The following is an 18,852-nucleotide window of genomic DNA, read 5'->3' as shown; positions in this document are numbered from 1 at the left end:
TAATTTTTAATATCAGGCCATAAAAAGGACCCTGTGACCCTGTCTTTATGGCATGAAGAAGTAAGAATTAAACAATATTAATCTACAAATTTGGTTAGGGTAGAACCCTCTACAGTATTTGAATGCTTAAGGGTCTTTACTCAAGGGTCAGTTGCACTGGTACAACTAAACATTTACATATTTCCCTTGTAATTCTTCACATATGTGAAGACAAGCTCCTAGTTTGAGGTTGGCCAAATGTGAATCAGCAAAATAGTGTATACTTGACTCTGTGTGTAAAGACAGTCTCATTTTGAAAATTTGCGTCTCAAATGAATTTCCTTTCTTTTATATATTTGAGATTTTTTTGTGTCAGCTGAAGATGTCTTTTAGTACTTCTGACTACTACATTCTTGGTAGAAACTCTTTTCCTGGTGCAAAAGGTTTTTCTTGTGCAAAAGTGCTTGAGGGAGAGTTTCAATGGTAAATCTGCAGTATGAATGTGTAGGGCTGTTAGCTGCCTCCAAGGGATCTCCAGTAGTCTGTAGGATTACGGAAACAGGCAGGTTGGCTGCTATTCCTAGCTTTCTAGGTAGTCTGTTGTGTGACTGAAGGGAAGCCAGTTAAACTCTCTGTTCCTCAATTGACTTACAACAGATAAAGAAGGATGTCTCCTTTTCTGGGGCTGTGCAAGCAAGCACCCAGGAAATTCATGATAAAACCTCCAGTTTGAAAAGTCTCTTGTCTGGATTTTTCTGTATTGTTATCAGAAACCTTAGAACTTAGCAGTTCTGAGCCCTCCAAGACCCAAATATTATTCTGGCTTAACAGAAGTAAGGACAGTGAAAAGCAAGTACTAACAAAGAGTATTACAATTTGGTTTTGTACCATCATAGAATAGGTCAAGGCAGAAGTTGTAATCACTGAAATTTCTTCCCAATAGAACAAACCAGCTGGGGATTTGGGCCCCAGGCTGAAAACACACCCAATGCATTCAGCAATCTTTAAAAAATGTATTGCTTGTCACCCCTCGCTACTTAATTAAAAAGAATGTCAGGCATTTCTGAAAAGACAGTGGGTGACTTGTCAAATGTAACAAGGAGAGAAAATAATTTCAGAAAGAAAGTCTATGTAAATTATAATACCCATCCTCTTCTACACTAAACCAGAGCTATGATAATTTTAGTGATTTTTCTATGGCATTTTAAAATAAAATGTGGTTCTCTTGTTCATTCTCTGGCAATATGCCCTGAAATATTCCATTAAGTGTTTTCAATTACATGCCAGTCCCAATAGGATCTCAGTAAGAGGTTTTAAAAAGGTATCTTATCTAGTACATTATCCAATGCAGTTTAAATTATATCAATGTTGCAATAAATAAAAATAAATTAAGTAATACAAAAAAGGTCTTGTAGCTTTGAATCAATAGACTGGATAGCAGCTGAGGAGACACACATACGTACTCTTCTCCTTAAATTAAGGTTTCAGGACTTGGCACTGGAGCAAGCTGTTTTATCTCATTTTATCTCATTTCCACCACCTTATATCAAAGTCTGTTTCGGGAATAAAAACAAAATGAAACATAAACTACATTATTATTTCTGAAAGCTTAGATGAGTGTATTTTTGAAACATATGGAGGTACATTATCTTCATTATGACACAAATTACTGCTTAAAGGCTGATCTGAAAGAGGCTGCTAAGACATGCAACTAATAGCACACTTGAGTGTTTGGCTCTGCTGTGCAGCACCAGAGTAGATGTGCATACATGTGTGCACCTCTGTGTGTGCACATGCTAATGTGCTGGCCACTGGTACTGCTACCAGAGAAGCCGATATTGTTGCTCATTCACTGGACAAGTTTATCCTATCCTTTTAAACACTTGAGGAGGTACTTAATTTTAATGATACGAAGTCGCATATTTCAGCAAAGTTAACCTCTTTATCAATGTAAACTATTTTTACTTCTTATTCCAAACTGCTCACGATAACCGTGGCGTTTAGCTTGACTGTGAGTATGGTTCCACCGAAGTCTGGAACAGAGGTGTGGAAGAGCTCATGTAATACAGTGTGGCACTTCTACTCTCTCACTTGATGGCTTGAACATTAAGTATCTCTAGGAATTCCCCCTTGAATGTTTATTTTTGAATTCTGCTAGTAATCCTGCATAGAAATGATGAGAACAAACAAGCCAACTCATTTTGAGATGGGATTTAATTTCTTGTGAATATAATTGTGTGATACAGTGGTACTATGCATGTTGACTCTACAGTCACTTCCTGGGCCTGTGACTTAGGTCTGTATCAGGATCTTCGGATCAATTTGCTCTCCCCTGTCTTTCTCATGGACTGACAACTTCAAAGCCCATCCTCACAACCCTCTGTCCTGGGAGCCCCTTAGCCCCTTAGCCTTCACAGAGAGAAACTGTGGAAAGCCATCATTGTTTTCATATTTGATGACAGGCTGGCTGTTGGGAAATGAAGGTAAAGAAAGGAGAGCTCCATCACTGTCCAATTTGCTTTGTTGCAAGCTTCTTAGCTTCGTGTGGTATTTTAACAAAGATTTATAACATGCTGACTGGCTCAGGCCCCAGGGTTCCTAGAAGTTAACAGTGGGGGGAGGGAACAAAAGCTGCTAATAAAAATGTAACATTACATTATGGTAATTAGCATGAAATGTGAAGATTTTATAAATTGCTTATCTGTTTTAATTATTCTTGAGACATCTGTAATATTAATGCATGGATAAAGAACAGTTAATTGGAAAATAAATGAGAGATCTAAATGTATTTTCCCCCCTTGTGTATATAAAGGAAGCCTGGATATTAAATCTTGAACTTCCAAATTATTTCTGTTATATTGTAGAAATGTACAAATTAATCAAACATTTATTACATAAAACAAGCCTTGACAAATCTCAATTCTGATGGATTAACTAGTGAAGGAGTTCTAATGCTGAGAAACTGGTGCAGTTTGCTTCATTTTTTATAATAGTTTCTTTGTGATCACCATCACCAGCAAAATCTCTCTGTAAGTTTTCCTTAAGTGAAATTGCCCTTATTTTCTTCTACCTTTCACCTATGTGATTCTGCTATACAGACAACAGCATGCTTCAAGCATAAACAAAATGACTATATGATGACAGTGATTTTCCATTAAGTCTTCTTGGGAGCTACTACAAAGCCAAACTATATGTCCCCACTGCTTGCATATATTAATGTGTTATGTACGTATGCACATGCTTCATCTTTGAAGAATAAATGCAAAAAACAATTAACCATATGGGTAACCAGAGAGATAAAATTGAAAAGATACGAGGAGAATAAAATCTGAGAAATGTAGCAGATAGAGAGATAAACATCTTTAAATCAAAAGTAGGACTTAGAGTTTCTGCTCTGCTGCAGTTTCATGTTTATTAAAAGGATTTATCCTCGAATCATCAAGACTGAGGCCACTAGCTGTTCATTTCTCCTCCATTTATCTTATTGATTTCCAAGTTATGGGGATTACAAAATCCAGTCATGCAAACCCCCCTCCAAAGCGTTTTGCAGACTCCATGAAAAATACATTCTGCAAAAAATATGGAGTTTACTCTTCCTTCTCTCCTACTTCCAACCATCCCCTCCTCTCTAATTTTTCTTGCACTATAATGAGTAAACAGCTAATATTAATCATGCAACGTCTCTCTTACATAAACATTATTATTTCTTCTGTGACTTTATTTTCCTTTTTTTTTTCTTTTTCTTGGTCAGGGTTGTGAAGGTAATATAGAGAAAATCCTCAGAAAAGCAGAGAATTATAGGAATGATTCCCCCAAAATGAAATCTGACGAAAAGAGTCACTATTACTAAGCCCAATTTCTTTAAGGATCTTCATTGACCTTCGTTTTCCAGTGTTGTATGAAATGGACCACTTCACATTCCAGGTAAGTATAATAAAGCTCCACATCTTACAGGGGACTTGGAAATGAAGGGGTGAATGTATGGTCTTCCAGATTTCTGCTAGCTGTCTGCTTGGATACCTCCTCAGGGTAAGACACAAGCATAACTGGAGCCCTGTGACAGAAGTGTAGTTTGATTCATGGCAAGGGCTACTTCAGACATTTGGGAACCAGTTTGATAGGATGCCTGTCTGTAAGTGAAAAGACATGATATGAGATCTTCTGTTCAAACTTGCCCCTTGCACTGGATTTTGTGCAGGAAGAAACCAGAACAATAAAAAATGCCCACAAAAATCCCATGTGCACACTGTTCCAACACATGGATAGAGCCAACAGTCGGAGGCAATCTGTCTTCTCCCAATCCATTTGAACTAGGGCTTGGAAAGTGGGCAGTGATCAAGGCAGCAGGGTAGAAGAAAAACCCCTCGTCTGTGATAGTTTTGTATGCTGAACACATCCATAAGCACCATTTTTCTGACATATGAGTGTGATTTAATAGGCAGTGTAAAACACTAGATGCTGTATGTGCAGACCTAATACAGTAGGGGAGACACATTTTAAATATTGTTATTAATTATATCCAAAGTATCTGAGTAAGAAAACAAAATTAAGATTGAGATTTAATGAAATAGTGAGAGATGCATTACCTAGCAAGATATTTGAATAAAAAATGCAAATAAGCGGGAGATTTGAGCAGTGGCTTATGAAAGTCTATTCTTCCTTTTTTCCGTGTGGCTACTTTTGATTTGCCTGCCTGCTTTTTTTCAGGGTTAGCCTAATTATTTTTATTCCCATGTGTAGGATATTGCAAATGCACACAGAGGCTGTAGCACAGACCACGTGTGCATGTTTGCTTGTGCATAGAAATATACATGAATTCACTCATGTATACATATGTATGAACTCTTTATTTTTGTGTTTATGTGGATACATACACACATGCGCTCAGTATATCCAATATTTTAAGCCACTCAAGATTTAAGACCACGTATTTTCCAGAATGATTCCTTCAGCTATCATTCGCAGCAGTAAGCCTTCTTCTCCCTGCTCTCTCCTGATAAAGCTGCCCTGCCATCACTGACCTGAAATCTCAGCAAGCTGATGGGTAGATCTTCTTTCTGATATGCATTTTGATGAGCCTTCAGTACAAATCCAATCTGGGTTGCAAGCTATCTAATGCATGGCGGGCCTTCTGTTCCTTATTTAATACAACTATATTTTCCTCATTCCATATACTGAATTCTGTTTAAGGGTCTCTGTTCAGCCTAAATTTGAAAACAAAATATACTTCAGCTGATATGAGAAATCTGTACACAAGAGCAAGCGAAAAGAAAGAGCAGCACACGTTTTCAGCCATAATTTAGTACACAGATGGTAACGATAGGAGGTGTTGGTTGCAAGAAATGAGTTGTTCAGGAAGATTCACTCAGCTGAATTTTGATTTTCTTTCCAGCAGACCTCCTCACATGGTATTGTTTATGCAAATATACCCTCTTTTCAAAAAGCGTCTGGCTTCAGAAAAGCCCTGGCAGTAGAGCACAAAAGCTAAGTTGTACAGAAGCTACCAGACCTGAAAAGACAGGCTGAATGGAGCAATGGATGCAATATGCAGTCGGCCAGACAAACAGAAGAACCATTCTTTTCTGGGTACCAGTGGTGTGTGGAGAAGGCAGCCTACCCCAGAGGGAGGAAGAAAAGGCCCTGAGATGGGGGTAACTGCCCTGATCCTATAGAAAAAAAATAAAAGGCTAAAGGGCCCAGAGCCAAGCACTATAGATGCAACTATGGTTGAGACTTAAAACTGCTTTAATGCACTTTTAGGACCTTTTGTGCTGCTGGTAACTTTGCCAAGAGAAATTAATTGGAAATTTAAGTTCCTTGTATGTAGGATTGATGGTAACGAGAAAAGTAGAACAGTTCTTACAGTAACTTTCTAACCTCTAATAAAGAGGTTTTCTTTTTGCGGTTAGCTTTAGCAAGTACGGACACTGGTAAATATTTTTTCAACAGACAAAATTTAGCTGAGTGAATTCTCTGTACAGAAATGCAGTTACATGAACAGAGAGAGCAAGTGAGCACTAGTACTAGGATGTTCCATTGCATAATATGCACATGATAGGAAATACCAGTTTCTTAATCTAATATATATATATATATCCATATATGTATATACATTCACTTTTCATCCACTAAGTGTTTTATTTCTGCCAGTAATCTAAAAGCTTGGTATAACCCAACAATTATGCAATGAAAAACCATTTATTTACGTATAGCACTATATTATAGCTTCGCATTATCTCATTATTTGTTAAAAACAGTATTGTTGGTGTACAATATCTTTGTATATCTCCCTAAATATTTGAAATAATACTTCAAAACACACATCCTCCCCCAAGGTTTTAAGTAAAAAGGTGTTAGCTTTCTAATATATTCACATTTTGCATATATTTTTTCAAATGCTGCATTTAAGTACAGCAGGTGTGTTTAATACACAAAACACATACAACCTCAGAAACTTCCAGTGTCATGTTTTATGATAACTGCAAATTCAACTGCAGATGCATTTAATCTATTTTGTTTGGTATTTTCAAAGCGTTTCATATGTTTTGAAGAAACCATCAGCTCTGTTAAGTGAAATTTTTTGTCAGGTCATTCCTATGTTGAATATATGAATAATGTATTTTTAATTTCAGTATTTCTGGATGCTTGTCTTTTAAATGAAAGAACAAGTCTAGAATAGTTGTTTTAAAGGCCACTCAGAGATAGCATGAACAGCAGAGAGAAAGCATCTTGAATTGCAGTTCTGCAAAATCTGGTCATTAATTCAATCTTATATCTTATTCTTTTTATGCCAGAAAATCTGAAAACTGAGTGCAAGAGAGAATGGCATCATCTGCATTTCAGTGGCCTGCCTTCAATATAAAAGCTATCTTCTTATCTCTCTTTTTTGTCCCCCTACAAGAACTGTAGCAGAGACAAGGCTTTTTTTTGGAGGGTTTGGTGTTAGAGTAAAGGGGTTATTTGCCATCTGCCATCAGCTTGTAGTTTGCATATCAATAAAAAAAATTAATAAACTAATTTCCAGCATATATGATACAGTTAATGTAGAAGGTCCATTGTTAGGGGAGAAATAGTATATTCTTATCAGTGGCTTTAAACAGCTATTCATCATTTCTAAAGGGCAATTATTTGGAATCTATTAAACTAGAATTCATAATACCCCTGCATACTGAATTTTAAATAGAAATCTGTATTTAGAGGAAGGAATACATTAGTATAAGTCATTAGAGCATTGAAAATCCATGACTTGTTCATTTTTCACTTACTTTTTTTTTCCTGAGAATATGAAGCACTGAGAATCTGAGCATTTAAAGAAAACTTCCCAAAGTCCGTCCTTTCTATATTCACTTTGTTTCAGATGTTGCAAATAACTACTGAGAAAGCAAACTATCCAGGAAAAATGTTTCAATTAGCAAACCAAAGGTAAATAGCTAGGTAGATAGATAGACAGACAGATAGATAGATGGGTGCATCTGTATCTAGCTGTTGGACAGCCTAGGATAAAGGACTTGGTTCCAAAATGTTTGCTTAGAATAGGATGAAAACTCATCAAAGGGCAGGGGACAGATATTTCTTGTAAACTGTTTTCTAGTGGGTGTTTTAGTGTGCTGGTTATTCAAAGTTGTTTTTACAAGCCTGGTTATCAATGAATAAAAATAGTTGATTAAAAAAAAAGTAATAGAAAATGATAACAGGACTGGAGAATAGAAACTGTTTATCATCTCAGTGAATGCAAATGAATCTTCTACTGGGAGGCTCACAGACAAGTAAAACAAGACAAAAATCCAAGTCCCAGTAGAGATAAATAGATAAGCTAAAAATCACCATCTCATACTGCACATGATTTCACAGTAAATCTGCTTTAAGAGATAAAAAAGCACAGCATATGGGTAACTTACATCTGCTTGGAAATTGTGTGAGCACCATTTACTCCAGCAAACACACTGTTAAAACATCACTTCTCAAGGGGAGCTGTTCGACACACACGTGCACACCTTATGTCTGTGCACACACATTCGTGAGTGTGCATGCACATACACTTTTGTACCAAAAAATTTCCTATCAAGAGGTTCAACCTACTGAATTTGATATATAGCAAACAATTAACCAATAACATGAGCATATGAATGTCATATCTGCTGCTCTTTAGGATCTGCGACTCACTAATATATAGCCACGATAAAACGACTTTATGGAAGTGAAGGTCATACTTTAGCCTGGTTCTTTCTTATCTTTGCAAGGGTGATGTTGATATTCTGTTTCTGCAGAAACAGAAAGAAATTGCACACAAACGGGGAGGTATTAAGTAAGCTTTCTGGGCTCCTCGTTGCTGCACTGTGGGTGAGTAGAGAAGACAGACATTGCATATTTCATGCCATGGGTGGGCAGCATCCTCAGCAGACCTCCCACAGGGAGAGCATGGCTTCCCCATGGGACCAAGCAACTGCCAGCCATTGGGAGCATTTTAGCGCAGAGGATTGAATGGGCTGAAACTGAGGAAAAAAATTTATGTTCCCTGAAAAAACTAAGCAGTTAATTTATTACAAGCTTTTTTTATTGCCTTGTTAATATAGTTCTTCATTATGGCTTTAGAGAAGGAGACCTACTTGTCACTTACCCTCTGTGGTTTTGGGTTGGGCAGAGGATGTCAGATGCTCTTAAGCAAGAATGCATTTTTGTCACAAGGAACTTTCCCAAACTGATTTTCTGTGCTATGGTCTATGTTTCTTTTCACTTTAGGAAGCAAAAGGCCACTGTTGTATCATTTGAAGGTGCAGTACTGTGTTAGTTGTCTTGCAGGAACATTCATAAACTAGACTTCAGATAAACTAGATTTCACTAGGTCGGACTCCCCACAGCTGCGTTTGTGCTAAGTCTGGCCACTTGTTACCCTGTTTGTAATGCTATTACAGATGCATGACACATGATCACAGGATGCCTTGATCTAAGATGAGACTCGTATACATGAGAAACTTGCACGAACTTGGCATAAATGGGTCCTAGAAGTATGTTAGGAGACATGTGAACTAGCTGCTGCCACAGTTTGATAACATTTAAGCTTTTTCAGTTTGATCATCGTAATGGGCAGATACGCGTTAATATTCATGGCAAACTCAAAATAATCTGACTACACTTAAATTGCAATGAAATTTATTATGTAACATATGCCCCACACTTAAGAGAAAATACACAGACACAGTGGGCCTGTGACTCCTTTCTCCTTGTGTTTTCCCACATCAGGACAAACACAGTTGAGGTGATGTGTGATAACAGGGAAACTCAAGAAGATTGTTTAGGCATATGTGTTTAACTTGATGCAAAATCTCTACTTAGTTTTCAGCATGTCTTCTTTGGGTGTCTCCTAACTTACTGAAAGGAAGTAAATTTTAAATAATATCAGGTTAATCCAAACCACATTGTCTGGCATAGTTGCACTTGCAGCAGCTTAAAAAAATGGAGCATTAATTAAACAGACAGAAAGAGAAAGAAGGTTTAGAGAGGTCTTTGGTCTAAATGACTTACCTAGAGGCCAAACAACAAGATATTGGATAAGATAATTAAATTGTTGTGGGTGAAAAGCTACTGAGAGCAATGCACTCTCCTGCAAAGCAGCAGAGTACATGTTCAACCTGAGAGCACAAGAAAGATTTTTGTCTTAAAAGGAACTATTCATGTGGCTTAAAGTAAGGTATGTGCATAAGAAGTGCTTGCAGAATTTGGTCCAGAGTGCTCATCCCTTTACTAAATCAAACCTAGTGAGTGGCTTGATATCAGGTCAGTATCATTAGAAGTTCTCAATCCCAATTAGGAAACTTATATAGAAAACAGTTCAGATTGCAAAAGAGTTTATGCTCATGTAAGCTTGAAACACATCCAGAAAGCCATGTTCTCCATTAATTGTCATCTTATTAAGTTTAACACACTAAAGGCTTCTTCTCTGTCTTGTGCAGTGTTCAGCACATCAGAGACAATATCGCCACAGAACCATCTACCCTGTCAGCATTACAACTTGTGCAATTAATTGTTACTGAATCTAAATCTAGGTATCAGGAGAGGATATGCTGAGCAAGTGAAAACACAGAAGTAAAATGACATGCCATGGCTTTGTGGGTATGCAGCTACAAGCCATCACAACAGACACAAGTAAGCTGGTGAATAGACAGAGGTCCTGCACTTGATCATGATTTGCCTGAAAATCAAGGATATATATGATCTAAACCAATGAATAATCAAATGGTCAAGTGAATTTGAACACCAGAACAAATTCAAGAAATCTCTCTGTAGCAAAAAGATGCTTCAGGAGATAAAGGTCATGTCCAATTGTACGTAAGTGCTAAAGAATGAAAGGAATGGTTTTCTAGTAGAAGAAGATAATAAAATATTCTTATACCTTCCTATGCACTTTTATTCCAGCTCCAGCTAAATTTATGTGTATATACATATATATATATGTATGCATTTTTTACTCCAGAGAAATAAGTCATCTTACTTATGACACATTTGAGAGATATTGGTGTTCTCTGCACTTTACCTTATTTCACACATGAATCTCTACCTGCAGATCACACAACACAGAGGATGAGTGAGTGACAGAGGCTGTTCCCTACCAAAAATGTCTGCATTGTGCAAAAAAGGTACTCGCTTCCTCCCCTTCCTTCTTTTGGGGTCTTATTTCTAGAGGGTTCATCAAAAGGATTATATGTGTGGAAGAGATGTAAAACTCTTCTTAAATTCAGGGAGATGGTATGTATCACAAAGCAACCCCCTGCTTCCATCCTCCTCCAAACCCAAGAAGTGAGGATAAAGCAGCCTGACAGGATGCATTCTTACTGTATTATCTCTCAAACCCTTATAAAAAGAAGCAGCTGTGTCATAATTAATACATGATGTAGTTGAAGATATTATTTATTTGTTAAATTGGAGTATAAACTGCTGTTAAAACATTTTTATTCCTGGGTCTTTACTGTTGTATATTCGTAATCAAATCTTTTGGATAGAGTATAGGAAAAGAAGTATAAATCTATCTGAAATTTACAGTGAAGAGTATAATGCAGTAAGATTTTCCCTGCTTATGGAATTCTAATAATCAATACTGTATTATGCTCTTACTGGAGGGCCTAGCACTAACTAGTAAAGACATTTGGCAAAATAAAATTACTCAGGTAATTTTCTTCTAAACTTTTGGGGTCCTTATGGAAATTCTTCAGGGGGATTGTAGGAAACATTACTCTCTTTAGGGGTTTTTTTGTTGAAAATTGAATATATTTCTCAGGGAAGAAAACCAACCAACAACCAAAAGAATAAAAAGCTTTTGCTAACAAGAATGACCCCGATAGGTGTATTTACATATGGATATTGGATATTGATATTATCACATTGGAAGGAACATGCATATCCTTTTTTAGTTACCACTACTGGGTTAGGTAGTGAAATTGTGCTCATGTTCCTTTTGTGGAAAGCAGTGCACAGGTCAATCTGTAATTGACACCAGTGTGAATCTTTCTTTGCCAGTGTCTTAACAAAGAGATAAGTCAGGCTGATAACGTGTCATAAAAAATACCTTCTTTCCTGTCTGACTTTGGAGACAGGAAACTCTGTTATGTTTTCCAGATGACAAATGTTTGCATGTTTACATGTTTGTGTTATGCTAAACCCAAATCATCTTAGCAAATTGATCATCTGCACCATAGCTCCAATGTTTGACATTGTTCTTAATGAGAATCAACACTTTGTTTCCATAGCATAAGCCATGTTAGGTTGCATGTGTTGTAGGTAAACTGGAAAAAAGTAAAAGTCCTGGGACCTACTTTTTTCCCTAGGAAATCTCAGATAGCAATCTGAGAGCATTACCTAAAATTGATGGAGGAAAATTCATAGCAATTGTGTGGCCAGTTCTTTCAAATTCATTTTCATAGCACCACTACAAAGGAACTTTTTCCTTTGTTGCAGGCCAGGCTGGATAGTTTGCGTAGTCACTGAGGTGAGAATAAAGCAAATCTATCCTTCAAGAAACTGAAGCAAAGGTTGTGGTTGGGTAAATGTTTTTCTAAATACACACAGAAAGATATATAATCCAAATTTCAATTTAGCTGAACGTATCATGTTAGTGTCAATAGATAAACACTGTCTTGTTCTATTTTATTATTATGGACTGCTTAATTTTGAAGAGATTTTGTATTTCTATGTGCTTTCTCAAAAGAAGGTGAATAGAGTTTTCAAGTAGCAATTACAGTCATTAAAAAAAAAAAAGGAGAAGGAAGAAGGGATTCCTTACACTATATGTGATAAGACAACCTAGCACCTACAAGGAATCATGGGTAGGAGACACTTGAAAGTTTCATGAAGAGCTCTTTGGAAAAAATTACTCAAAACAACAAAGGAGAACAAATAGAAATCCCCCATTATTAACTAATATAATTATATGAATTTCAACATGCAGAATGCACTAGAGATAGTCATGGTTTATTGTTACAGTGAATTAATAACATTGTCATAATGGATAACTTCACAAATTCTGGCTGTTTGAGTGGTAGGAAGACCATTAGGGTTTCACAATAACAGAGCAGCTTTAAGATAAAAATAGAAAAAAAATAATTAAAACAAAACAACAACAACAACAAAACCCACAAACAAACAAACAAACAAAACCAACAAAAAGCCAACCCAACCCAAACCAAAACCAAACCAAACAAACAAAAAAACAAAACAGAAAAGCCAAACCCACCACCATCAACTTAAATTCTTTCTGGAGTGGTGAGCAGTGTAACTCTGGTCTACTGTGGCAGATGAAAGAGCACTCAGAATGCATTTTCTGTTTGTAGGAGATACATGCTTTGCATGCACATCGTAGTGGATTTTAATCTTGCTGATTGAATTTAGGGTGGATACTAAAAACCAAACTCATCACTTTCTCTGTGCTTGATATTTTCAGCAGAAGGAGCACTAGACAGTGCAATGTCTCCCCCACCTTGAATAAAATAAAAATTTATGGCACCACTCCGTTGGCTTTAGCTTCTCACGAGTGCCTACAGAACTTACCACAATTTGGTTTGACTTTCCTCATCATCTCCAAAACAGGTCTTCCCAATCTGTGTCTACAATAATGCGTACCATCTCTCAAAGATGCAGATATTCTTTCAAATGTCAAAAATATTGTTTCTCAAGGAATAACCTGGATTCCTCTTCAGAACTCACAAATTAGTGATATAAGTTTAGTTAATTTGAGTTTAGTCAACCAAGAGACTCGTCATGTGCCAGACTCGTAGCATTTATGGATTCTTCTGGGAGAAAAAGACAATTTTTTACTTTCTTTTAGGAGAGAAAAAAAAAAGAAAAAGAATGAAAATGAGCATTTTCTAGTGAATTATCTATTGACATTAAACTTTAATTACTACTTTAAGAAGATGGAAAGAACTTAAACTAATGTACTTATTCCATAGAAGTAATACTTGTTATAGTAATTATATTAAACACTTTCAAGCATACTAAACTTATTCAGCACTACTGCAATGAATTCAGCATTAGATTGCTGTACACACTGAAGACATCCTAAAAGTATTATATTTTTTGTCTATTGGTGTGTCTTTTGCATACATATAATTAAAATACTGAAAGTAACAGAAATGCATTCAACATACTGACCTAGCAGAAAGAAATTCAGGACTTGTACAGCTTTAGGTGTCATGTAAACAGGATTTAAAGTTGGAATTCAGATACAAACCCCACATATTAAAAAAAAAAAAAAAAGGCAGGTCTAGGAATAATACTATTATATCATTATATCATTAGGTCATGGTTTTGCCATGGAGGCTGTGGAATCTCCATCCTTGGAGAATTTCAGAGTTCAGCTGAGCAAAGCCCTGATCAACCTACTCTAACTTTGAAGACAGCCCTGCTTGGAGCAGGGGGATGGACTAGCTGATATTGAGAGTTCCCTTCCAACTTCATTTATCCTATTATTCACTGAGCAGTTAACCCAATACAATATTAAGAAACAATTGTAAATTCTGAATCTAAACCTGCAATAGAAAAGAACTGAAAAAAATTAAATTCTGTATGTTTTAAAATAAAATACCCCTTTAAAATTTTTTGTAATTGTAGAACTATTTTGATGAATTGAAGTGGATAAGGAGTAATATCCATTTGCACATTTCTAAAAGGGGACTCACTGTTCTCATTGACAGAAAATATTTCATACAAATTTTTTTAAACCATATTCCCCAGTCTTCTACTTTTTCTATAGCAGACCTCAAAGTTGTTTTTTTCTGTACAGTTTTAGTAGTTTTCTTTCCTGAACCTTAGGCCTCAAGGTCACACCAACTTTTAATAACACTGAATTTGATCCAATATTACACAGACTACTTTACAACATACATTGTTTTTATTTTTACAAGTAAATGAAATGTGTCCCTGTCCCTGTGAAACATATGAATTATTAATTTCTCATTGTTTTGTTTCTTTGCAGAAAACTTTATGAAAAAAATTACTTCTTATGAATATCTTGAACGTATTGCATTAAAAACCACTATTAGTTTAGGTAATGGAATATGCAGCACTGAATTAAGACTATTGCCCATAGAAATCATTTGCTTTCATTGCACTGAAGAAGAAACAAAAACATTAAGCCCTTTTACTGCCAAGGGTGCTTGCAATCTCCAAAGACATTTTTTTATTAATAGTTTTCAAATTCTGACTAAGAGTACCACTTCTCTTTGGTGTTCTTTAGTAAATTGCACATTATTTTTCTTTTCATAAGATTCAGAATATTTTCATCGATGTTTAAGCATCTTATATTTATATGAAATTATATGGGTATTAAAGATTGTAAAAAAATGTAAACAATTTGAGAAAACAAATCCCGTATAATCCTGAATCACGGGGGAAAGTATGGTGGATTTTATAATTCTGGATTTACCTTTTGTGTCCTGTGCACAAGCATATGAGACACCCTAAATGCAGCCACAAATGAAATATTTGTATTATAACTGACTTATGCAAAATTAATGAAAACAACAAGCTGTATATTCCATTGATTTACTTGTTTTTGTGTTTTAAGATTTTTCACTGGAGGCTTATCAGTCTGTCCATAAGCCTTGCTAATACTGAGAAGCACTCAAGTGTACTTTACTAAACTGTGGTACAACATTCATAATACTGCATATTATTATATTAATAATATTATTTTTTTAATAATAATAATAATGCTCAGAAAAGCCTGCATTGTATTTTGGTAGCAAACAATTTCTTCTGCAGTCTGCTTTTTAATTGAAATATTCCTCAAGTACAAAGAGGTGCCAAGTTAACCTAACGAGGTCAATGAGGCTGTTAACCTAAAACAAATAAAAGGATGTAAACGACTGCAGTCTTTCTTTTTGCTTGTCAGTGAGTATACAGGCACATAGTGCTTCTCCTTAACTGGCTGACTGAGAAGGTAACCAAACATCTATGTGGTCTTTGAGGTATGATGGTGTTTAATGTGAAGGCAAGACCATACCAAGAAAAAATCTCACATTGTCTGGGGAATTTGAAAGCAAAAAGATGCTGTTACAGGCTACTCATACACTTACAGGATACTCATACCACCTACTATGAAATCCATTAATGTTACACTTAATTATTCCATCTTATGGCATGCCTGTAAATATTTTAGTAGCTAGCTTCGTGAAGACTGGAAGAAGCATTTGGACAATGCTCTTAGGCACATGATGTGATTCTGTCCTGTGCAGGGCCAGAAGTTTGACTTTGATGACCCTTGTGGGTCCCTTCCAACTCAGAATATTCTGTGATTCTATGAAGTGGCCAATTTAGGCAATATTTTCATTACTTTCCATCAATATAACTCCATACACAGCTATTACAATAACTAATCCCCAACATACTCGAAAAATGTGCATCTATACCTTGGGAGTGGAGGCATAATGGATAGTTGTGCTCAGCTCTGCCTGTTATGCTTTTATGCCCCAAGCTTATTCTTGCTCTTAGGGCCCTTTCAAGTTCTACCCTACTCACAGAGTCCCAAATTTGGTGTGATTCGTCTTGTTGATGCTTCAGATTCCTAAGGCATCTCTAGAACATCTGGGTGCATCTATATGGTATATAAGACTGGCTGGCTTCAGAATGTCTCTTACCCTTTAAATCTTCAGTGATCACCCTAATAAGGGCTGTATAGCAATCACAGCATTCCTGTAATGTCTGCAATCTGCTGACCTCAAGACCCACCACATAACAAAATATTGAATTCATGTTGCTCTGACACCTCTAAACCAAGATGTTACCAGTAAGGTTGTGAAAGAAAGCTTAAAAAAACCAACCAACAACCAAAAGAATAAAAAGCTTTTACTAACAAGAATGACCCAGACAGGTGTATTTACATATGGATATTGGATATTGATATTATCACATTGGAAGTAACATGCATATCCTTTTTTAGTTACCACTACTGGCTTAGGTAGTGAAATTGTGCCCATATTCCTTTTGCGGAAGGCAATGCACAGGAAAATCTGTAATTGACACCAGTGTGAATCTTTACCAGTGTCTTCACAGAGATGTCAGGTTGATAACGTGTCATAAAAAATACCTTCTTTCGTGTCTGACTTTGGAGGACCATGTCATCTTCCACACCATGCCACCTTGAGTGCCACTTGACGGTGGGCCAGAAATCTTCTGATGTGGTTGCAAAGCCCATTTTTGCTAGTTCATGATAGTCTTGACTTTGCCTAATGGCAAAGCAGCTGAAGGATGGCTACTAGAGAACTGCTGATTTACAGATGTAGTTTTATGCTATTTGTTAAGAAGCAAGTACTACCTCAAAGAGGCACACCACCTCTGTTACATTGTAGAGCTAATGGACATAGTAATTTCTGCACTGGAAAGTTAATTTCTATGAGAGGTGGGACACAGCTGCTTTATCATGGCTGTGTACTGTTTGTGATGGTCCTGTACCCATTGCAGCTGTCAGAATGCCCAACTGCATTGGATCTGTTCTTGAGACAAGTATTACTGAAGGGAACTCTTCCTTTAGTGCAGTCATGGAGGATATCATTCCATCTTTGCCTTTCGTTGTGGGGTCCTGGTACACGACCTGTGCAATTCGCTCTAGGTGAAGCTGCTTTAGCAGTGGTTTAAACTAGAGGATCTCCAGAGGTCCAATCATTCAGTGATCATGTGATTCTGTGATACATGCTGTCTACCAGTCCCTCAAAGTAAACTTCAGCAGCATGAGAATAGCCATTTCCCCTGCCATCGTGTCCCATTTGCATGTGGCCTGCTAAGTATTAATTCAAGTTGTTCTTCAACTGTATGATCAGCTCCTGGTGAGCTTAGGCAGCTCAAAGATCACAATGCTTTCAAGATTGCTTTCACAATAGATAATGTCCACTAACGACCTGTGACACCACAAGCCTGGGAGGACGATGACAAAATATCCATTGTGAATACATCTAAGAAAGCAGTTACTCTGGAAGCCTGTCCTACAGATCAGCTCTGAAATAATGTGTGCTATTAGCTAGCATGTTTACACATACGTATGCATCTGTAAATACAGATTCCTCTATTCATATAAAGTGACTGTGATTCCATTTGCCTTTGCCTTGCCTTAGATAAAAATAATAAATCATCATTTCTCCAAGGTTTGATTGAATCTCACTGTCAGATTTACCTGCATAAACCACCAAACATCTTACATTCTCTTAAAATCCCTAACTGATGACTGGATTTTTTTTTCTTTTTTAATATAACAACAAACTGACTGAGTACATATGAGAGAGGGAAGTAGAAGTTAATGTGGATCTGCCATTTCACTGTTGGGCTGTCATAGTGCTTAGACATGAGAACTGAGACCCCAGAGGCTCCTTGTGCCTGCTGCAGCAAGTACTAAAGGATGAGGAAGAAAGAAAGGAAGCAAAGATGGAATAATAAATTAGACTAGGGGAAAAAACAAAAAGAAAGAGAAATAAAAGAGAGGGAGAGAGGGGAAGGAGAAAAGATGGCAAAGGACAATGTGAGGTCAAGTTGTTATACAAAACAAAACACAGACTTATGGTGTAAAGCCTTTGAACAAAAGGTCTGAATTAAATTTTCCAGACCTATTTAATTTTTCATTGTTTTAAATACTGGAAATTTGAAATCCCAGTGCTTGGTGTTTAACCTTACTTTTCCTTTAATGCAGTCTTTGCAGTAAGTGTACCATATAAACTCAGTGTTAGCCATTAAAAGTCTTGTCACAATCCTGAACTGAACATTTCTGATCCTCTGGTTCAGATAGTGCAAGATGTTGGTCTATATGATTGTTGCTTAATTAATTATAAAAGGAGAAGGAGTACGTTGATTAATAATCTCTGGAGAGCTGAAATGCAGACTAAGCCTTCAGTGGCTTGCTCCATCTTTTGGCTAAGAGAATATAGGTTTTTAATCAAAAACAATGAATTATAAAAGCAAGTATAATCTTTTCACTTCCTATGGATAGCAGAAAATAATTTATCACATTGCACAAATAATATTATCTCAGAAGGTATAATAATAATACATGTAAGGGAACTAAACTTTCGTCATTAAAAGACCCTATTTTTTTCCTCTGAAAATATATCTTTTCAGCATTTATCTTTTAGTAACTGTCTATTGTACAGTCACAACGTTCAATTTCATTGAAATTACCTCTTAAATTGAATCATAAATGTGGGAGAAATCTGTAACATAATAGGCAAGTTAGGTGTTATTCTGAATGATCTGGATATTCAGTTCCCATCTTTGCTGACTGTTTTGCTTGCTAAAAAGGAAACAGAGCTCCCATATAAATGCACTCCGCTTACAAAAGGTTCTGAGCACCAGGTGTTCCCATGACCACCTAAATACTTTCTGTTCAGGACAACTCTGGAA

This window comes from Manacus vitellinus, unplaced genomic scaffold (assembly GCF_001715985.3).
Source record: "Manacus vitellinus isolate BGI_N305 unplaced genomic scaffold, ASM171598v3 scaffold_39_pilon, whole genome shotgun sequence".
Lineage (NCBI taxonomy): Eukaryota > Metazoa > Chordata > Aves > Passeriformes > Pipridae > Manacus > Manacus vitellinus.
The sequence above is the reverse complement of the archived record's forward strand: the minus strand, read 5'-3'. Positions refer to the sequence as shown.